We start from the raw sequence: 20,246 nt of genomic DNA on the forward strand, positions 1-20,246 counted from the left end.
AAGCCTTATAGGAAGAAGCCTTATAAGAAAAGCAGGGACTCCAAAGAAAATTCAGCCCTTCCAAAGAATATGTACCCCCAACACCTTCTTTTGAGCTATGTGTTGGAGGAAGAAACAAAAAAAAACCCCTTTTTCCGCGGGGAGTTATTCTCCTTGTACCCATAAATAAATTCACTCTTCCTTGCAAAAAATGGTGCTCCTGACCCTACTCAAATGTGCCGTTGGAAGGGTTTTGTCAGTGAGAGACAGCAAGGGGACATGCAGTGTTTAATATCATAGGAGTCTCATGGGGCTCTTAAAAAGTTGCAGGGCGCTGAGTCCCAACCCAAACCTCCTAGACTAGACTTTCCAGAGAAAGGCACTGGGAAGATTATTTTGGACAAGTGCCCCAAGTAATTCTCAGGATGTTTGAGAAATACTGGTAGAGTGGTTAAGAATACAAGTACTAAAGCCAGCCTGATTTAGTTTAATTCTAAATTCTGACCTTTGCTAGCTGTGTAATCTTGGACAAGTTCCTTAGTTTTCTCATCTGTGAAATGCGATAATGAATAGTACTTCCCACATAGGTTGCCATGAGCACCCAAAGAGTTAATGGTTACAGTATGTGTAGGACAGTGTCTGTGATGTAGTAAGTTGCTCATGAAATCTGAACTCTTTGTACTGTTGTTGGTATTGTTATTATCACCACCATTTTAAGTCTCATTAGTGACAGATCAAATGCAACAAAATCATGAGCATCTGCCAGGTATTATGCTAGGGTCTAGTATGGAAAGAGTGTGTTTTTGAGGGGTAGGATTAAGATATAGAAGTGAGCACGACATACCATCTGCTCAGAGCTAGGTGAGTTTTTACTTTACCCATCCACGCTCTCCCGTCTAATCTCCTTCACCCATGGCATTCATTAGGTAGCTATATGCCTGGATTAGTAGCGGGCTCTGTTGTTGGTGCAGAGACAAGCTTAACAGTCTTTGATCTGGGCTTCAGAGAGGCTCTGAGATGTACAGGAAAGAGTCTCTGAGTCATCAGTTCAGAGTTCAAATCCCAGGATGTCTCATTAGAGTAGTGAATGACCTTGAACAAATTACTTAAGCTCTCTGAGCTTTTGTTTCCTTCATTTCCGAATGTTTTCTACCTCTCTATTGTGGGCTATTGTGAGGCTTAACTGAGATGATGTATGTAAACTCCCTGGCACATGCTGGGGGCTGAAGAAATGGACGTCCCACCTTGTTTCATTAGGACTGTTTTTGTTCACTGAGATAGATTTTAGTTTTTAGTTCACTTAGTAACCTACCCACAGAGCCTGGATGAGCCCAGCTGTATCCCTGTGAGAGGAGAGTTTCAAGGCCCTAAAGGCTCCCCAGACTGCCAGACTTATAACTCAGATAAACCATTTTCACTGTGGATGCCTCTGCATGAGAATTGTCACTCACTCCTTGCACGTGTATTATCTTGTCCTTTACTCCTATAGTTCGGGAGTGGCAGTTCCAGGGTCATTTAAAAATACTGATAGACATACATGTCAGCTCAACAAACCCAATTCTTTCCCCAAACTTTGACTTTGGTTTCATCAACGTGATTTCGAATTCTTGCTCTCTGCCTCGATGCTGAGCACATATGGCCTCTGTAAACATGTCTTCAAAATGTTTTCAAAGTTTCCAAAGTGAACTTTGGAACAGGACAGTAATATCACCAAAGCAGCAGTCATTGGGAAAATAATCTTTTCAAACAGGCTAATATGCTTTGGACTTTGATGTGTCCAAATTTCAGAGGAATGTATAAATGTGTTGGTATAAATTTTATTTTTTAAAAAAATTAGGACATTTCCTGAAGTAGTTGCCAAACTGTTGCCTAATTTAGAATTGTTCTTTCCACCCTGGTTTGCAAGGGCTTTGCTATGGGGTAAGGTTACATAATGGAGATTGCAAATCAAAATTTGCTTCTTAGAGATTTCCAAGCTTAAAGCGAAAGTTAGTCCCCCAAAATGGATTAGAAAGTACTTGAAAGCTTTCTGAAGTGGTGGGTAGGATTACACAAAGATAGTGATGGGCAGTTCATAATGTTTTTGCTATTTTTCAGGTGTGATGGTGAACTCCTGCAAGTTAATAAAACAGAAATAGAGATATAACAAAACCTTTTTGGCACTGAGAATGAAAATGCTGGGATATTCTAAAAATTTGTTAGATAAGCAATTCATGTTCAAAGTGAAATAAATCATACAAATTATATGATTGATTTATTCAAATATGAGTCTATACTTCAGGGAAAAAATGATTTCTGAGGAACAGAATGAAATTCTGGACATCCCTTGAATAATGGCAACTACTTAGATAAAACTGGGATGGAGTCACATGAGGTGGAACGCCAATTCCTAGGAAGTTGAGCCACAGCGGATCCTTATGTAACCTTGTACGAAAAGGAGAAGTTATCCCTGGGGTGACAGGAAGAACCTCCTTTTTTTGACAAAGTGCAGCAAGTAAGTGGAATCCTACCAGAAGAGTTTTAGAAATGCCACTAGATGAGGGCTAGTGCCACAGCTGGAGTGGCAGCAGGCAAGTTCTCGCCTCCTTTCCTGGTGTGAGCTGAGAGACTGTTTAAGATGTTTAAGAGAGTCCTGCCCAAACTAAGAGATTTAAAGCACATCCCAATGCAACCTGGCAGAGGGATATTTTTTAACCTTAGTCCTTGGCATGTGTTTTAGTCATTTATTCCTGCAAAACAAATGATCTCAAAACTGTGGCTTGAAACAACAATTTATTATTTTTCATAATTCTGCACTCATTTGAGCAGTTTTCTTCTCCAAGAGGTGTCAGCTGGAGAACTTGGAAGCACTCAGCCGGTAGCTGGGCTGGCAGGTCCAGGAAGGCATGCTCACAGGTCTGTCTACTTGGTGCTCCATCATGTTGCCTCCCCACGTGGTTAGCGTGGGCTTCCTTACAGCATGGCGTTCTCAGGGTAGTTTGGCTGCCTACGTGGCAGCTGGTTTTGCCAGGTCTTGGAAGTTCCCACTCAGGGCTTTTGTCACATTCTGTTGATCAAAGCAAGACATAAGGCCAGTATAGATCAAAAGGGAAGAGACACGGATCCCTCATCTTGATAGAGTAGCATGCACGTACAAGGAGGAAAAGGACTGATGGCAGCCCTCTTTGGGGGGTCTCGACCATAGTCTGAAAAAGTGGGGCATTCGAGGCTGGCGGTTGATGGCATTGGAGAAGAGCATGAAATCAGGCTAAGCAGGGGACAGCCCTATCTGGAGGCACAGCTGGTGTGTGAAGCTTATTAAAGCGTAGGCACTTGGGCACCAAACTGTGGGTAGAAGTTCAGAAATAGTGCAATGGGAAGTTGATCCTAAGGAATCGTAGGGGAAAGGAGAAAAGGAATCTGGGAAAATTATACCAACACAAATCAGGCTTTCCGCGATACCGTGGATTTTTAAAAGTTAACTATCTATACAAAAACAAGATCTTTTTGCATCATCTTTGTATCACTGATGACTCAAAGCTTATGACTTTAGGTGAAGAGCAGGGAGATAAATGGCTCAGAAAAGATGGGGCCAGAAAAGTACAGTCAATTGCCTGAGCTTGTGCTGGTTGCAGTTGGCTTCCCCGTCACTGCTTTGGAGCCTTGACGTGAAGTAGCCAGCGTTCTCATGGCGGAGAGGAAGTGCTCTCCTAGGGAGTGCTTGTAGGTGTGGTCATCCTAAAGACCTTTGCTGATGGGAGTGCTACTGGCGTTTAGTGGATAGGGGCCAGGGCTGCTAAACATCCAAACACCCCACACACTTGAGGAGAACTGTGCCAGCCCAAATGCCAGCAGCACCCTACTTGAGAAATACAAAGTAGACAATTGGGGTGGTATAGAGTATTTGGGTGGAAAATATTGAACTTGGAAGATGCAAGGACTGTAAGACCCCACAATAGGCTGTAGTCTTATGGTAAGACCAGAGTCAGAAGTGATACTAAACTGTAGGAAGTATGGTGCCTATAGAAAATACACTCTTTAGATCACGTACCCAAAACAGCCGCCTTTGGAAACATGCATTTCCTCACTTATCTCAACCATTCTGACATGTTAGATGGAGAATCAAGAAAGGTTATGATTTTTTTTATAGAAATAAGACTGTACCATAACCTTGTGAAAACTTCTTTCTAGGGACTGGCTTATCTCTATCTGTGGAAATTATGGCATCTTGTTTTTGTTGTTCTTGTTCAGAATCAAATATATTCAGTTTTGCTGTGAAGAGATGTTTTTATTAACATGTAGAATCCTATTTTATTCTTCCCTAATCCAACTGATTTTCCCCCACCTGCCAACCAGTTTTACATTGTCTGTCAAATCCGGTCTTTGATGGCAGTGGAACCTGACTTACGTAGAACCTTACATGGGGTCTAATACGTTGCTTTTCCTCCGGAGTGAAATTCACATCGTGTTGCAGAAACATACTCTGCAGCCTTTCTCTTGCAGTGATACATTAAAAAGTGAGCTTGAATTTGGGAGTCCTGGTCAGTCTGTTCATAAAATTGTCCCTCCCAACATCAATCTTTTTCTTCTATTCCTCCTTCTTTGTTTCTTTTTATGCTTTTACTCTTTTGTGTAGCTGTGACTAATCAGAGATTTTTCTCCGAGGGAGGAAAGCGTTCCATGTGAAGCTTGGTATTGTCCATCCCAAGGTCTGGAAATGACCTAGGTGTTTGCTGCTGTGTGGTCAGCAGATGGATGTCTCACCCACTCCTAAGTTTCAAATTTTAAAAGCTTTTTAACAACCTCAATTTGTCAATGGATAATACAAACTAGGCACAAACAGCAGTGATTTAACTGGGTACACTGACATCTGCTTTTACAGCCGTGTACTTTTGAAAATTGCGCACAAGTATGTTGATGGAGTTCACGTTGACCAGGAAGAAAGTCACTGAGAGGGGCAAGCTCTAACACATGTAGTATAGATTTTTATTATCCATACAGTGAATTACCTGTGGCAAATTTGAAATCCCCACTTTATTTCTTCTCCTACCTAGCACTTATCTGGACTCCTTCCCTCTGTGGTTGGTTGATGTGTGCACTGGGAATGCAAAATCATTTTAGTGCATTCTCTTTGATGACTTGGAAGGCATTTGAGACCACGCAGAGCCGCAGGGTCATGGTTATGAACAACAATTATTGTACTGGAGATTTACAGATGTACTGGTTACTAGAGGGTTGTGGTTAATAGAATGTTAAACAACAAAGAGTTTATTGTATAACTATGGAGGAAAAACCTCCCCAACAGCAAAATACATAATCTCAGAAAGTCAGGAGATCTGGAGGAAAACACACAAAGTTAAGTTTTTCCTTTATAAAAAAAATTCTTCCCCCAAATTAAATGGTTCGAGTTTTAGAAACTTACCCTGTGGGAAATACATTGCTTCAAAGGAGAAAGAGATTAAATGTAGATGCAACAGGCAGTGTCTCCCATATGTAAACTCTTTTCCACAATGTGGTTAAGCATTTGATGAAATCTGATTAACTCCAGTCACTAGGGAACTGTTCAGTGGCTTTTTACTTCATTGCACTGATTCTGGCCCTGTGGACCTCCTACTGCACATGGAACATCAGACCTGATCTTTCCGTGGCAAATTCAAATGCAGTTCAGGAGCTACCATGACCCTTTACACTGAATGCATAAACCTGACACTGCCTTTTAATACCATCACTTGCCTTAGACTCTGGTAACCAGATACATAAATTGGGTCTTGCTAAGAAGTTCACCAAAACCTAAGAAAACTCCATCGTGGTAATGCTCATTATATCACAGTGGATGGGGTTGTTTCTGACCATTTCCCAAGACCAGTGAAGTGAGCTGTGTAACAGACCAAACCCTACTGAGTTTAATGCGTTATGTAGACAGGCTACACAGTGCCCGGCAGCTGGTGGTAGCATATGTTTCTGTCCAGTGACGGCTCTGGATGTCTTTGACTTGCCCCTCCAGATCCATTCCCTACCCGCTTCCATCCTTCTCTGTGTCCAGCAAGGCTGACCTTGGATTTGCCCGATAGAGAGGGGAGACACAGCATTGGGAGACTCAAAGAAAGGGAGATCAGGAGATTTACCCCTCCCACTCCTGGTTCCTAACCTAGCTGGTAGCTACTTCCTTCTACTGAAGTCAGTGGCTTCTTTGGGTCAGCCCACTCTGCCTCTGTGTTCCGGTAACCACTCTCTCCCTTCAGGTTTAGGAACTGGAATAACTCCTGCTCCGGCTAGGCCCAGGTTGCTGTAAGACCTTTTGTGGATTCTCTTTCCTACCCAGACTTTTGGAAGTAGCCCCTCTGTTAAGCTGGCCTTAAGTAACCCAGTGAGTACGATGGTCTGTCTCCTGCTGGAACCCTGATGAACACACAGACTTAGCCCACTCCTCTTTGTATGTAACTCCATGTGTCCCAGGCTGCAGGTAGGAATGGGATAATAATAACAGACACAAAAGAGTATTTTTCTAGTTCCCCTGCCCCCAAGCTCCCTGAAGAAATTTCAATTCCTTGCTGCCCAAATCAAGTCCCCTTGATTTGACCCTTTGGATACACAGCCTTCCTCCCTTCCTGCCCCAGCTCAGTATGCTGACAACTCTAGCCATCTGAAAAGGCAGCAGTGCCAGCGTTGCCCCTGATGGCTCCCCTAGGTCAGCTGCTGCAGAGTGTCTGGGCCAAGGTCCCCGGTGTGGACTCTAAAGTTGACACTGTGGCTTTCAAACTGCAGCTGTCGTCACCAGTCCTGGCTGTCACTGCTATGCTCCGCTCCTCCAGTCTCAGTGTCCCATGGAAATGATACTCTTTATCTTTGCTTGCTTTTTATCAGAACTCCCTTGGCCAGAGACTTGGTCAGAAGCCCAGTGGAATGGGTCAGAGTTTAGTGTTAGTGAGAGATAATGCACTGATCTTAGAATCAGGCATCCCTTTGGTTTACCAGCCCCTTGTCCTTAAACCAACTTCCCCAACTCCATTTATCCTTCCCTTGGGAAGTGTTCTCTCTCAGGAGTCAAGTTTCTCATGTAAACAGTGCCCTGTTGGGCTGCCCTGTTATTTATTCTTCCAGACCTGCCTAGAAATGTCTGGATTCTAAGGGGAATTCGGCTTAGATTCACCCGATACCTTCATCTGCTGGCTATTCTACTTTTGCCCCAGAAACCCACCCTCTTCCCATATCTGCCTCCATCTGTGCTCGGGAAGGCTAAAGTCTATGGATTCCATTACCCAGGCTCCCTTGCCCTCTCAGTGCCATTTGGGCTCAGGCAATGGAAGGCAGTGGCAAGAAATCAGAGGGTGAGCAGAGAGAGATCTCAGTGTTTACTCCCCTCCCCACCCAGCTGGGGTGCAGTTTGGTAGTAGCTGTTTACATATAGTTACAGTACCTACCAGGTCGCCCTCACCAGGGCTACAGCTTTTGCTGCATTCTGGCAAGAGTGCCCCCACTCCTTAGTCCTAGGGATGTGTGGTGGGCATAGCTGCCCCCCAAAGATGACCACGGCCTAATCCCTGGAGCCTGTGAATACGTTACATTACATGGCAAAGGGGATTTTGCAGGTGTGGTTAAGGTAATGGCCCTTTTAAGATAGGGAGAGTAGCCTGGGTTATCCAGATGGGCCCAATCTAATCACACGAGCCCTGAAAAGCAGAACTTTCTCCAGCTGGAACAGGATAGATGCCCCAGTAGAATAAACCAGAGACGCTCCAAGTGTGGGAAGGATTCAATGTTGGTTCTGAGATGGAGGGGCCAGGGAGGAGGCTCTACCCCCAGCTGTCAGTCAGTAAGGAAACAGCTCTCAGTCCTACACCTGCAAGAAACTGGACTCTGCCAACAACCTGCATGAGCTTGGAAGTAGGCTCATCCCCAGAGCTGCCAGAAAGGAACATGGGCCTGCGGACACCTGTCTCCAGCCTTGTGAGACCAAGGAGAGGGCCCAGCTGAGTAACACTGTAACCAGACTTCTGAGCTATATAACTGTGAGATAATAAACAGGTATCATTTTAGGCCACTACATTTTTAGTAATTTATGGCAGCAGTAGAAAATGAATACAGGTGATGACGTCTTTCCGTTGTTGCTAGTCTTTGGGTGCTGCACGGTCCCCTCTTGCCCCCTTAACTCTGCCCACACCATGTCAAAGGCTCTTTTCAGTTGTGCCTTTGAATGGCTGCCTCTTTCCTGCCCAGACCCTGACTCACATGCCAGGCTCTATTTAAAAGCCCTAAAGATACTCATCTACGTATTTGCTAAGTGGTCATAACATGTTCTTTTTTTTTTTTCCTTTTATTTGATGTTTGCATTTTTTATTTAGGTATATAGTTGATGTACAATGTCATATAAGTTTCAGGTGTACAAGATAGTGATTCAGAATTTTTAAAGGTTATAATCCATTTATAGTTATTATAAAATATTGGCTACATTCCCTGGGTTATACAATATATCCTTGTAGCTTATTTATTTTATACATAGTAGTTTGTACCTCTTAATCCCCTCTCCTCTCTTGCCCCTCCTCCCTTCCTTCTCCCTGCTGGTAACCATTAGTGTGTTCTCTATATCTGTGAGTGTTTCTTTTTTGTTATATTCACTAGTTTGTTTTATTTTTTTAGATCCACATATAAGTGATATCATAAAGTATTTTGTCTTTCTCTGCCTGATTTATTTCACTTAGGATAAGACCCTCCAAGTCCATCTATGTTGTTACAAATGGCAAAATTTCATTCATTTTGAATGACTGAGTAGTATTCCATTGTGTATATATGTACCACATCTTCTTTGTCCATTCATCTGTTAATGAACACTTAGGTTGCTTCCATATCTTGGCTCTTGTAAATAATGCTGCTGTGAACATTGGGGCACATGTATCTTTTTGAATTAGTGTTTTCATTATTTTAGGATATATACCCAGGAGTGGAACTGCTGGGTCATATGGTAGTTCTATTTTTAGGTTTTTGAGAAACCTCCATACTGTTTTCCACAGTGGCTTCACCAATTTACATTCCCACCAGCAATATACAAGGTTTCTGTTTTCTCCAAATCCTCGCCAACATTTGTGGTCTTTTTGGTGATAGCCATTGTAACAGGTGTGAGGTGATATCTCATTGTGGCTTTAATTTGCATTTCTGATTAGCGATGTTGAGCATCTTTTCATGTGCCTGTTGGCCATCTGCATGTCTTTGGAAAAACGTCTATTCAGGTCTTCTGCCCATTTTTAAACAAGTTGTTTGTTTTTTTGATATTGAGTTGTATTAGCTGTTTATATATTTTGGATATTAACCTTGGTCATGACATGCTCTTGAAATACAAAGTGTAATAGGTTTCATCCGTGTATATAAGCCATGTGTCTCATATAGCCCAGCACCTATTAACTGATAGTGGGGATTTTAACACCAAATGGAGATTTTATGTGTGGGGTCAGTGATCTAAGAGAATTTCGCTGCTCTTATCCCTGGGATTTCTGAGGTCCTTCTGGAATAGGATGAGAACAAAAATCAGAAAGACATGACATTTGGTGCCTCAAAATGTTCTCAAGAGTTCAGCTACTTGGAGACCTATGTACCAAGGTCGGCTGGGCAGGTAGGTCACTGCGCGGTGTGTAAGACTGAAGGATCTGATCCCAGTGTAGACAGCTCATTCCCATCTCTCAAGAGCATGAAGGACACCCAGTCCTGCCCTCTGTCTCACACGTAGAGTTCCCCCCATGGTCCAGACGAGATGGTGTAAGTGGATCCACACTGCCAGTGAGAGGCTTGCAGATGGTGGGTATTTTTCATTTGCCACATACAGTTCATCACGAGACGCTGTCCTGCTGTCCTTGCTCCCCTGAGTTCACAAATACAACACAGCATCATTGCCTTGGCTTTTGAGAGGCTCCCAATATAGAGACTTTTAAAAATCATCTTCTGGTCCAAGAGAGGGAATTAAGGCTGTGCTTTAGAGAAGCAATATGGTAAACACTGGAGTCATGATGAAAAGACAAAGGATTGGATTTCACGTTACTTTGAAGTGATATCTCCCCTGATTTACATTCCCCAGGGGTCGTTTGGGTGTTGGGTGTTTTCACGGGGACGTGGATCATGCTTCCATGACAATAAGCCGTGGATGTTGGTGTCATAACAACTCTGCAGCTTAAAGCAGAGCACAAACTAGACACTTCACAGGGCCTTGTTTCTCTCACCAGTCACAGCCAGTCCTAGACGTAATGGGAAATATGTCACTAATTATAAACAAGCAGACAATGGAGTTTGTTTTTTGCCCTGAAAATCCGCTCTCTCTCCCAGTCAGATCTGAATGCATTTTCAAGCGTAATAGAAACCAGAGCTAAGTGCTTTGAGGCTTTTATTATGTGCACAGAAGTAAGTGAAAAACTCAATCCAAGTTTTTAAAAATTGAGCCCCACTATGTGTGGATTGCTTTACATATATTTTTCTCTAGCAGGTAAAAATATTCCTGCATGTTTATTATGATCCCTGCTACCCATAGTTTATAGATGAGAAAACCAAGGCTTGGTGTGGTTATTTTCACTTGGACAGGGCCACCCTGTTAACAAGTGTTGAAGCTGGAATTAAACATTATGTCCATCTGGCTCCAAACCCTAGGCATCAGCCATTTCATCACACTTCCACACCAACTAATTTTTCCGAGGAATTTAGGGATACTTAACCTTCTTCTCGGGGATGCATTACTGGGGCTGGAAGGAAACTCTTGCCTTATCCACTCTTTTGCCTTCCAATAAAACTACATCCAGGGCTTCCCTGGTGGCGCAGTGGTGAAGAATCCACCTGCCAGTGCAGGGTACACGGGTTCGAGCCCTGGCCTGGGAAGATCACACATGCCGTGGAGCAACTAAGCCCGTGCGCCACAACTACCAAGCCTGTGCTCTAGGGCCCATGAACCACAACTACTGAGCCCACGTGCCACAACTACTGAAGCTTGCACGCCTAGAGCCTGTGCTTGGCAACAGTAGAAGCCACCGCAACGTGAAGCCCGTGCACCGCAGCGACGAGTAGACCCCACTTGCTGCAACTAGAGAAAAGGCTGCGCATAACAACAAAGACCCAACACAGAAAACTAAACAAAACAAAAACACTACATCCAAATTACTACAGATAAATACTATTTCTAGAACTTTCTCCTAATGGTTCTCACTGCCCGGAAGTTCCTTCTTATGTCTGACCCGAGTATTTCTTGCTGTACTTTGAAGGCTTCTCTCTTGCTATGCTCTTACTGTAGAGGGAGAGCAGCTTAATATAAAAGCACCTCGCAGACCTGTGGGTTGTGAAATAGCTGCTCACCGGCCCCTCCCCTCTGTGGAGGGGGAGAACTCATCCTCTCAGACCAGACACAGAGCAGCTAAAGAAAATCAATCTCCTCTGTAGGAACTCAGCATACGTTTAGGTTTTTTTTTCTTTTAGTTTTTAACATCTTTATTAGCGTATAATTGCTTTACAATGGTATGTCAGTTTCTGCCTTATAACAAAGTGAATCAGTTATACATATAGATATGTCCCCATATCTCATCCCTCTTGCATCTCCCTCCCTCCAACCCTCCCTACCCCACCCCTCTAGGTGGTCACAAAGCACCAAGCTGATCTTCCTGTGCTATGTGGCTGCTTCCCACTAGCTATCTATTTTACGTTTGGTAGTGTATATATGTCCATGCCACTCTCTCACTTTGTCCCAGCTTACCCTTCCCCCTCCCCATATCCTCAAGTCCATTCTCTAGTAGGTCTGCATCTTTATTCCCATTTTGCCCCTAGGTTCTTCTGACCATTTTCTTTTTCTTTCTTTCTTTTTTTTTAGATTCCATATATATGTGTTAGCATACGATATTTGTTTATCTCTTTCTGACTTACTTCACTCTGTATGACAGTCTCTGGGTCCATTCATCTCACTACAAATAACTCAGTTTCGTTCCTTTTTATGGCTGAGTAATATTCCATTGTATATATGTGCCACATCTTCTTTATCCATTCATCTGTCGATGGACACTTAGGTTGCTTCCATGTCCTGGCTATTGTAAATAGAGCTGCAATGAACATTGTGGTACATGACTCTTTTTGAATTATGGTTTTCTCAGGGTATATGCCCAGTAGTGGGATTGCTGGGTCATATGGTAGTTCTATTTTTAGTTTTTTAAGGAACCTCAATACTGTTCTCCATAGTGGCTGTTTCAATTTATATTCCCACCAACAGTGCAAGAGGGTTCCCTTTTCTCCACACCCTCTCCAGCATTTATTGTTTGTAGATTATTTGATGATGGCCATTCTGTCTGGTATGAGATGATATCTCATTGTAGTTTTGATTTGCATTTCTGTAATGATTAATGATGTTGAGCATTCTTTCATGTGTTTGTTGGCAATCTGTATATCTTCTTTGGAGAAATGTCTATTTTGGTCTTCTGTCCATTTTTGAATTGGGTTGTTTCTTTTTTTGATATAGAGCTGCATGAGTTGCCTATATGTTTTGGAGATTAATCCTTTTTCAGTTGCTTCATTTGCAAATATTTTCTCCCATTCTGAGGGTTGTCTTTTCCTCTTGTTTATGGTTTCCTTTGCTGTGCAAAAGCTTTTAAGTTTCATTAGGTCCCATTTGTTTATTTTTGTTTTTATTTCCATTTGTCTAGGAGATGGGTCAAAAAGGATCTTGCTGTGATTTATGTCATAGAGTGTTCTGCCTATGTTTTCCTCTAAGAGTATGAGGTGTCTGGCCTTACATTTAGGTCTTTAATCCATTTTGAGTTTATTTTTGTGTATGGTGTTAGGGAGTGTTCTAATTTCATAGTTTTACATGTACCTGTCCAGTTTTTCCAGCACCACTTACTGAAGAGGCTGTTTTTTCTCCACTGTGTACTCTTGCCTCCTTTATCAAAGATAAGGTGACCATATGTGCGTGGGTTTATCTCTGGGCTTTCTATCCTGTTCCATTGATCTGTATTTCTGTTTTTGTGCCAGTACCCTACTGTCTTGGTTACTGTAGCTTTGTAGTATAGTCTGAAGTCAGGGAGCCTGATTCCTCCAGCTCTGTTCTTCTTTCTCAAGATTGCTTTGGCTATTCAGGGTCTTTTGTGTTTCCATACAAATTGTGAAATATTTTGTTCTAGTTCTGTGAAAAATGCCATTGGTAGTTTGATAGGGATTGCATTGAATCTGTAGATTGCTTTGGGTAATATAGTAATTTTCACAATGTTGATTCTTCCAATCCAGGAACATGGTCTATCTCTCCATCTATTTGTATAATCTTTAATTTCTTTCATCAGTGTCTTATAGTTTTCTGCATACAGGTCTTTTGTCTCCTTAGGTAGGTTTATTCCTAGATATTTTATTCTTTTTGTTGCAGTGGTAAATGGGAGTGTTTTCTTAATTTCACTTTCACATTTTTCATCATTAGTGTATAGGAATGCAAGAGATTTCTGTGCATTAATTTTGTATCCTGCCACTTTAGCAAATTCATTGATTAGCTCTAGTAGTTTTCTGGTAGCATCTTTAGGATTCTCTATTTATAGTATCATGTCATCTGCAAACAGTGACAGCTTTACTTCTTCTTTTCCAATTTGGATTCCTCTTATTTCTTTTTCTTCTCTCATTGCTGTGGCTAAAACTGCCAAAACTATGTTGAATAAGAGTGGTGAGAGTGGGCAACCTTGTCTTACTCCTGATCTTAGTGGAAATGGGTTCAGTTTTTCACCATTGAGGATGATGTTGACTGAGGGTTTGTCATATATGGCCTTTATTATGTTGAGGGAAGTTCCCTCTATCAGCATAGGTTTTAACCTTTCCTGGCCTCTCCCAACTAAAAGTCCAACTTGCCATAAATCTTCAGTACTCTTAATGATCTTTTTCACACCTCTGCTCTCCCCCCGACCCTGTGGCCCCCACACTCAGCTTATTCCCCACTATCCTTGAGTTAAAATATAGGGAAAGAGAAACTGGACATCAGGCTGAATTGAGTTGGATATAAACATCAATTGCTGTATTAAACTTTGCTGAAAAGTGTCCTTGTGGAGATCAAGCTGATAGAAGCACAAAAGGCCAGGAGAAGTAGGGAGGCCACCTCTCCTGCCCAGCACTTCCGAGGCTGTTAGACACACCTGGCTGAGTATGTGAGCAGCTTGATGGAGCCTCTCATGCGGTTGGAAGATCAGAGCAGAGTCTCCCCCATGTCTTGTCTCTTCTGAAAGAGCCTCAGGCTCATCTGGGAATGGAAACCCAGAAGAGGGAGGCTGCCTTGTATGGCCAGAGATCAGAGGGAGGGCTGGGTGGGCTGGTCAGTGGTTGGTAACAGAATTCCAGTCCAGAACTCACAAGGCTTTGAAAGGGAGCCAAGGCACTAGATGGCAGGCCCTGGGCTTGGTTCAGAGGAAGCCACAGTGGGTACCAGGATGCTGTGAAGACCTGGGAGCTCGTTGGCTTCCCACTGTTGGCATCTGACACCCTGGGTGTCCTGGGGGAAGAGCAAACCCATGCAAGTTGGGTTCTTGCCATGCTGTCTTCTCCTGCTCCGTGAGACGTCCCTGAGCTGTTACATCCCTTCCCAGGGCTTCAGTCTTCACCTGGATCGAGATGGCCCTCCCTCCACCCAAATTTCCATGCTCAGCTTGGACTACTCTCCTAAGCAACACACTTCTATTTTGACACCCCCTGAACACATCTCCCCAGAGACCCCACAGGCTCCTCAAGTTTAATATCCCAAACCGAGATGACCGTTTTCTCCTCTTCAAAATGCTTCTCCTTTGTTCCCTGCATTGGTCATTGGCGTGACTCGTACCGATTCTCCCAGGTGGGAGAATTCCAAATCCTCTGTGCCCTCTGATGCCCAGACCCCGCCCTCAGCCACTGTCTTAGTTCAGGTCTTGCCCATCTCAATGGAGGATTGTAACAACCTGCCACTGGCTTCCCCACCACAGCCTTTGCCCATCATTGACTCCACCCTCCACCCCGTCCTAAACCCTCTAGATCCAGCCACACCCCTGCTCTGTAGCTCCAGTTGCTTCCATGCTGCCTGCAGGACACAGACAAGGCTCACTGGTCCCTCACACTCTGACCTGCAAGTAAACTTCCTGACCTCATAGTCCATCGCCCCTCCTCACACCCTGCAGAGCCTCAAGGCTCTGGAACCAGCTTGCTGGGATTTGAATCCTGGCATCTTAGACAAGGGTTTTATTTTGCTTTTATTTTTTCCTAAGGGTGAAAAGCTATTGGGAGGCATCTGGCAGTCTCTGCCACACTCACTGATAGACCTTCCAGCCCCACTGGAGTGATACAGATATAGATGTATACATCCACACATCAGTGCATATATAGATATATACTTATATTAAAAAGTACCCACTGAGCACTTTCTAGGTGGGTAGACACAGTTCTAAATACCTTATATGCATTATTTATTCCTCCCTCAAGCCCTCTGAGGTAGCCATTATTATTAGCCCCAATTTATAGATGAGGAAATAAAGGCACAGAGAAGTTAAGAACCGGCTCAACGTTGCATAGGTAGGAAGTAGCAAAGCCTAGACTTGAACCTCTGCTGTGGGACTCCAGAACCCACACTATTCAGTACGATGCCATACCTCCTGTGCTGCATTACCCCCTTGCAATACACCTTCTGAGTTAGGGAGAGTCCCCTGCCTGGGCACCCCAGGGATCTTATTCTCCATTAATTCCCTTGTATTTTAGAACCATGGAAAATCAAAATTGGGAGGCCTCTCGGCTCTGGTCCGGGTTTTCCACTGTTCAGAGAGGGAAAGTGACTTGTTCAGAATCACACAAGAGAAGGGCAAGGCCCAACATAGAACTTCCACGCTGCTTTTGTGTTATGTCTCTGGACTTAATTTATCACTCATTAGCTCCTAGTTATCTCGCTTCTGACTTGGGATTCCTGCAATATCTACTGCATTTCAGAAAGAAAGGGGGGAAAATGTGTGTATGTGTATACACACATCCCCACACCCACAGACACACACACACACACACGCTCAATTCTATAGCTGAAGATCTCTCTTCTAGCTTCTCCGTAGTGAGTTCTTGATCCCCAAACTCTCCTTTTCCCCTCCCTGGGCATCTAGCCATCTCATCCTTTCCCAGTTCTTGTTGATTTTATCTAGGCTAGAAATGTGGAAGCAACTACAGTGCCTCAAAGGGCTAAATACCTTACGATGACTCTGCTCATCTGTTACCAATGCCCGGCGAAGGCAAACAAGGACTAACAAAGGCAGAGGGATAAACACATTTAAGCCAGACCGATTTCCAGAGAAATAATTTAAAGACGGTTCAAACAAGCGCTTCAAACACACAAGAATAATGATTTCCCCATGGATACACTGTGTGCTTGCTGGCACTGTAACTTTGGCCTTACGTGCAGGATCCCATAAAAAGTTAGGGGCAGGATAAAAAGAAACAAGTAGTGCACGATGGAGTGAAGCCATTTGCACTGCAGCAGAATATCCCTGACCCAAATTACCCAGCCGGAGTCAGCTGTCTGGGGATTCCAGATGCCTGAACACAGCAAATTTGATGTCCATGGAAGTGTCATTGATGTATGCTGGGACACACCAGGAAAAGACCCCTACCTGTTGCCTCCCTGTGATTTTTTTTTTTTTTTTGGAGTGTGCTTGGCCCACACCGAGGCCCCTGGAAGACAAAGTCCTACTGAGTTCCTACCAACCCCCTTGCTGCTGAGCTGTTTAGAGAAGACAAGTGAGGAGACCAGGAAAGTTCTTATCCTGTGCTCTCTCTATTCTTCACTCATGTGAAGACTTTCCCAGCTTGAGGGAGGAATATAGGCCAAGCCCCCTTGGGAGGAGTTCCGAGTGAGAAGCCCAGTTGTGGGACCGATCAGGAACCCCAGGGCCAAAGGAATCTCGTTTATCATCTCATTCATTATTAGATCAGGCTACATATGGATACAGAATGACGGCCAAGGTTGAACTACCCATCACAGAAAGGGTGCTGAAAGGGGACCTGGTGAGGTTGGTAACCGCTGTCTCGTCCTGCATGGATTCTTCTCTCTGTCCTGGCTTCTCTGGCCTGGTCAGACCCTGTCTCTGGTTTGGAACCAGCCACTCAGCCTTTGGTCAAAGGCTGAAGATCCTGAAGATCCCGTTCTTCAGTCGGGAGCCCGGGTGCTGACGGCCTGTCCTAGCTGGAGCCCTCTCGCCGAGGCAGAAGGTAGCCCATATTCCTGATTGCCCTGCTGTTTGGATCCACACCCTATAGCAGGGACTAGCAAGGCATGCCCTGAGTCTGTCTACACCACAGGTCTTGCATGTACAAATTAGCTGGCAGTTAGGATTGCCCACACCACTGCTCCTTTCCAGTATCCTGTTTAAAGGGTTTTTCATCTATGTTCATGGATTTATTTATTGTTGAGACGTATCAGGAGAAAAGGTAGAAAATAATATATCAGCGATTTACATGTGTGTGATTTTGTCGAGAGAAGAAATCCATTTTGTTTAAAGAACATATCATCATGTGGATGATAATAATGATCATAATTATTATGATGGCAAAAGTATCTAGTGTTTTGTGTGCCCTGCACTGTGCCTCACATTCTTATGTTGGCATTATTCCTGTCATTCCCCTTTTGCAGAAGAGACAATCAAAGCACGGAGAGATTAGGTAGCTTGATCATAACCACACAGCTCTGCGGTTGCACACACAGAAATGCTGAGAAGTTTGATAAAACAAAACCAGCAGAATTCTGGACTTGCTAGTTCAGGAAGAAAGTGAGAAGGCGCCCAAGGGACACTTAATAAGAATAAAGTGGGGCTTCCCTGGTGGCGCAGTGGTTGAGAGTCTGCCTGCCGATGCAGGGGGCGCGGGTTCGTGCCCCGGTCCGGGAGGATCCCGCGTGCCGTGGGGCGGCTGGGCCCGTGAGCCATGGCTGCTGAGCCTGCGCGTCCAGAGCCTGTGCTCCGCAACGGGAGAGGCCACAACAGTGAGAGGCCCGCGTACTGCAAAAAAAGAGTAAAGTGAACAGAGCCTTGGCCCTCTGAGCGACTCTGATCTGGCCTCATCGTAAGGCTGATGATGGTTGCATATGCCCAGTCTTCCCAGAAGCATAGACTGCTGAACAACTGATGAAACTCTGTGAGCAGATAAATATGCTACTAGCTTAGCTTCGACCCCTATTCTCATTTACTCTCCCCTAATTTTGTCCAATATGTAAGCATTTTTTTCTTAGCTTCAAAGGGAACTTGAAAAACAAATGAGAGGAATAAAGAGAACAGGGAAGCCTGCTGACCGTGGCTCTGGACTCACAAGCACACTCTGAGTGCACACTTACGTAAGAACAGTAAGAATTCTCACACTGCCATCTCTGTACATAAGGTCGCGGCGTTCATAAATTTTGGCCTTCTGGTTAGAAGTAAAAGGAATGGCCTAGAAATGGATGAAGATGACACTCTGGAAAAAGGGCAGAACCCTTTTTGAAGTTCAGGTTTTATATTTTAAAGCAATGACACGGAAAGATAATCTGACTTGTTCAAAAGGCTTATTTTTAATCTAAAAATAACGACTTTCTACTAAAAAGGGAGACTTGGGAGGAATAAGGAGAAACAGTTTTCTGTGGGTGATTTATAAAGCAAGCTATTTCTGGGGATTAAGACTGTCTACCTGGGTTTGAGTTATTTGATTACTTAAAAACTTGAATGAACATGAGGCAGTTAATTTGCTGGCTTTCTTGTCGACCTCTGTGTCACTGTGTCGTCTCCAGATGAGCACGGGTGAGATTTATCTGAGGTGGCCCCTCTGCCGCACTTGGGCCTGCAATAGCACTTAGTCCCTCTACCTCCCACGGGCCCCTCCTCCGCCTCTCTCACAATGGTTGCCTTTGAGTCCGGAGAGCCTCAGTCTTGTGGGCCTCTGTCTAATGTCTCTGAGGAAAATGCTGGAATCCCCCGGAAGGGAGCAGAAGTGGACGAGGAGACGTCATTATCCCAGAGCTGACTGTAAATTGTGCTGTTTAGTCTGTAAAGCAATGAGGTCTGGGGAGTGTAACGTGATGCTGTAGGCTGGCTGGCCTCTGTGCCCTTGTGGGTCTGGTCTGTTAGTTCTCCACGGGCACCAGCACCAGGCTTTTCGGGCCAGTATCCTGCTCTCCCTAACCCAAGCGCATGCGCTGAAATACATCAGTTTCCTCTTAAGAGTTGAGTAGCTGTGTGTACAAAGGGCCTGGATCCCGAGGACCTGAGTTCAAACTGCAGCTTTGTTTCTTTCTTGCTGTTTCCTGAAGTCGGGCCGGTAGCTGCAGCTGCCCTGAGTGCATCTCGGTCGCGTTAAATGGTCCTCATCACCTCTGCCACATAGGTTGAACCGAACTGTGCAGGGCTGGCTGGGCCTGGCATGTGGTTAGAGTGTACCGTGTGTTCTCCTAGGTCTATCTGGGTCCCTTTGCAGTGTGGCTGGTGACTACTTGATTGGCAGCAGCCATGTTCAAAAGATCTGCCATCGTTTCTATCTGCTTCTTGAGAACCCTGGCTGCCCTGACGACCTTCTCCATGGATGTCCCTCCACCGCCACTTCTGCAGCATTCTAGCTGTGCCCTGTGCTACCCGGTATTAAGTCGGTCTCCCTTGCTATTCTCTGTGACAGTATCCTGGCTGTTTCCTACGTACCACTCAGCCAGAGGTTTCATTTTTTCTGTTTACATCTTCTTATCTGTCTTCCCCACTTGACTGTGACCTTTACAACAGCGTGGACATAGCTGCCTTAGTCACATTATGACCTGGTACCTAACATAGTACCTGACACATAGGGACTGCTCAGTAAATACACTGTGGGATGAATGAATGAAAAATAATACACACATGCCCACCAATAGGCAGGTTGGGGCCGATGCCCTCCTCCTTGCTGGCCTGATACAATCTCAAGGTCAGAATCATGTCCTTGGAAGGTCTGACAGGGCAGCCTCGTTCCTGATTACCCCTGGGCACCTCCTCCCATCCTCCACACCACACACAGCCTTGGACTCTCTACCTCTGGGCTCCCTTGACATAAACAAGAAATAACCTTCTATTTCATTTACGCTACTGTTACTTTGGATTTTCTGCCATATGTGGCCAAAAGTTATTTGGTTTATATGCCAGGGAATTTATGTTCAAGGGCAGCTCCACTGGGCTAGAGGCTGCTTTGGAACAGCAAAGTAATGAAGGCCCTGTGTGTGTTTGAGTGTGGGGAGGCGCTGGGGGCAGCGGGGGTGGGCGTTTCACTGGGATCCTGGGTGTGTTTGGTGCAGGAAGGAACTTCTTTTCCCCAGTGAAAGATAA

The 20,246-nt window shown here is 44.4% G+C and overlaps 1 long non-coding RNA gene across 1 annotated transcript in view; it reads right to left on the reverse strand.

Annotated features, from left to right (window-relative positions):
- Window positions 1-2,745: 2,745 nt before the first annotated feature.
- Window positions 2,746-20,246, reverse strand: part of LOC132598143 (uncharacterized) — a 33,214-nt gene continuing 15,713 nt past the window's right edge. The window contains exon 3 of the long non-coding RNA XR_009565890.1: window positions 2,746-3,025. This is a non-coding gene — a long non-coding RNA (uncharacterized lncRNA). The remainder of the gene's footprint in view (window positions 3,026-20,246) is intronic.

Source organism: Globicephala melas, chromosome 11 (assembly GCF_963455315.2).
Source record: "Globicephala melas chromosome 11, mGloMel1.2, whole genome shotgun sequence".
In the NCBI taxonomy this organism is placed as follows: Eukaryota; Metazoa; Chordata; class Mammalia; order Artiodactyla; family Delphinidae; genus Globicephala; species Globicephala melas.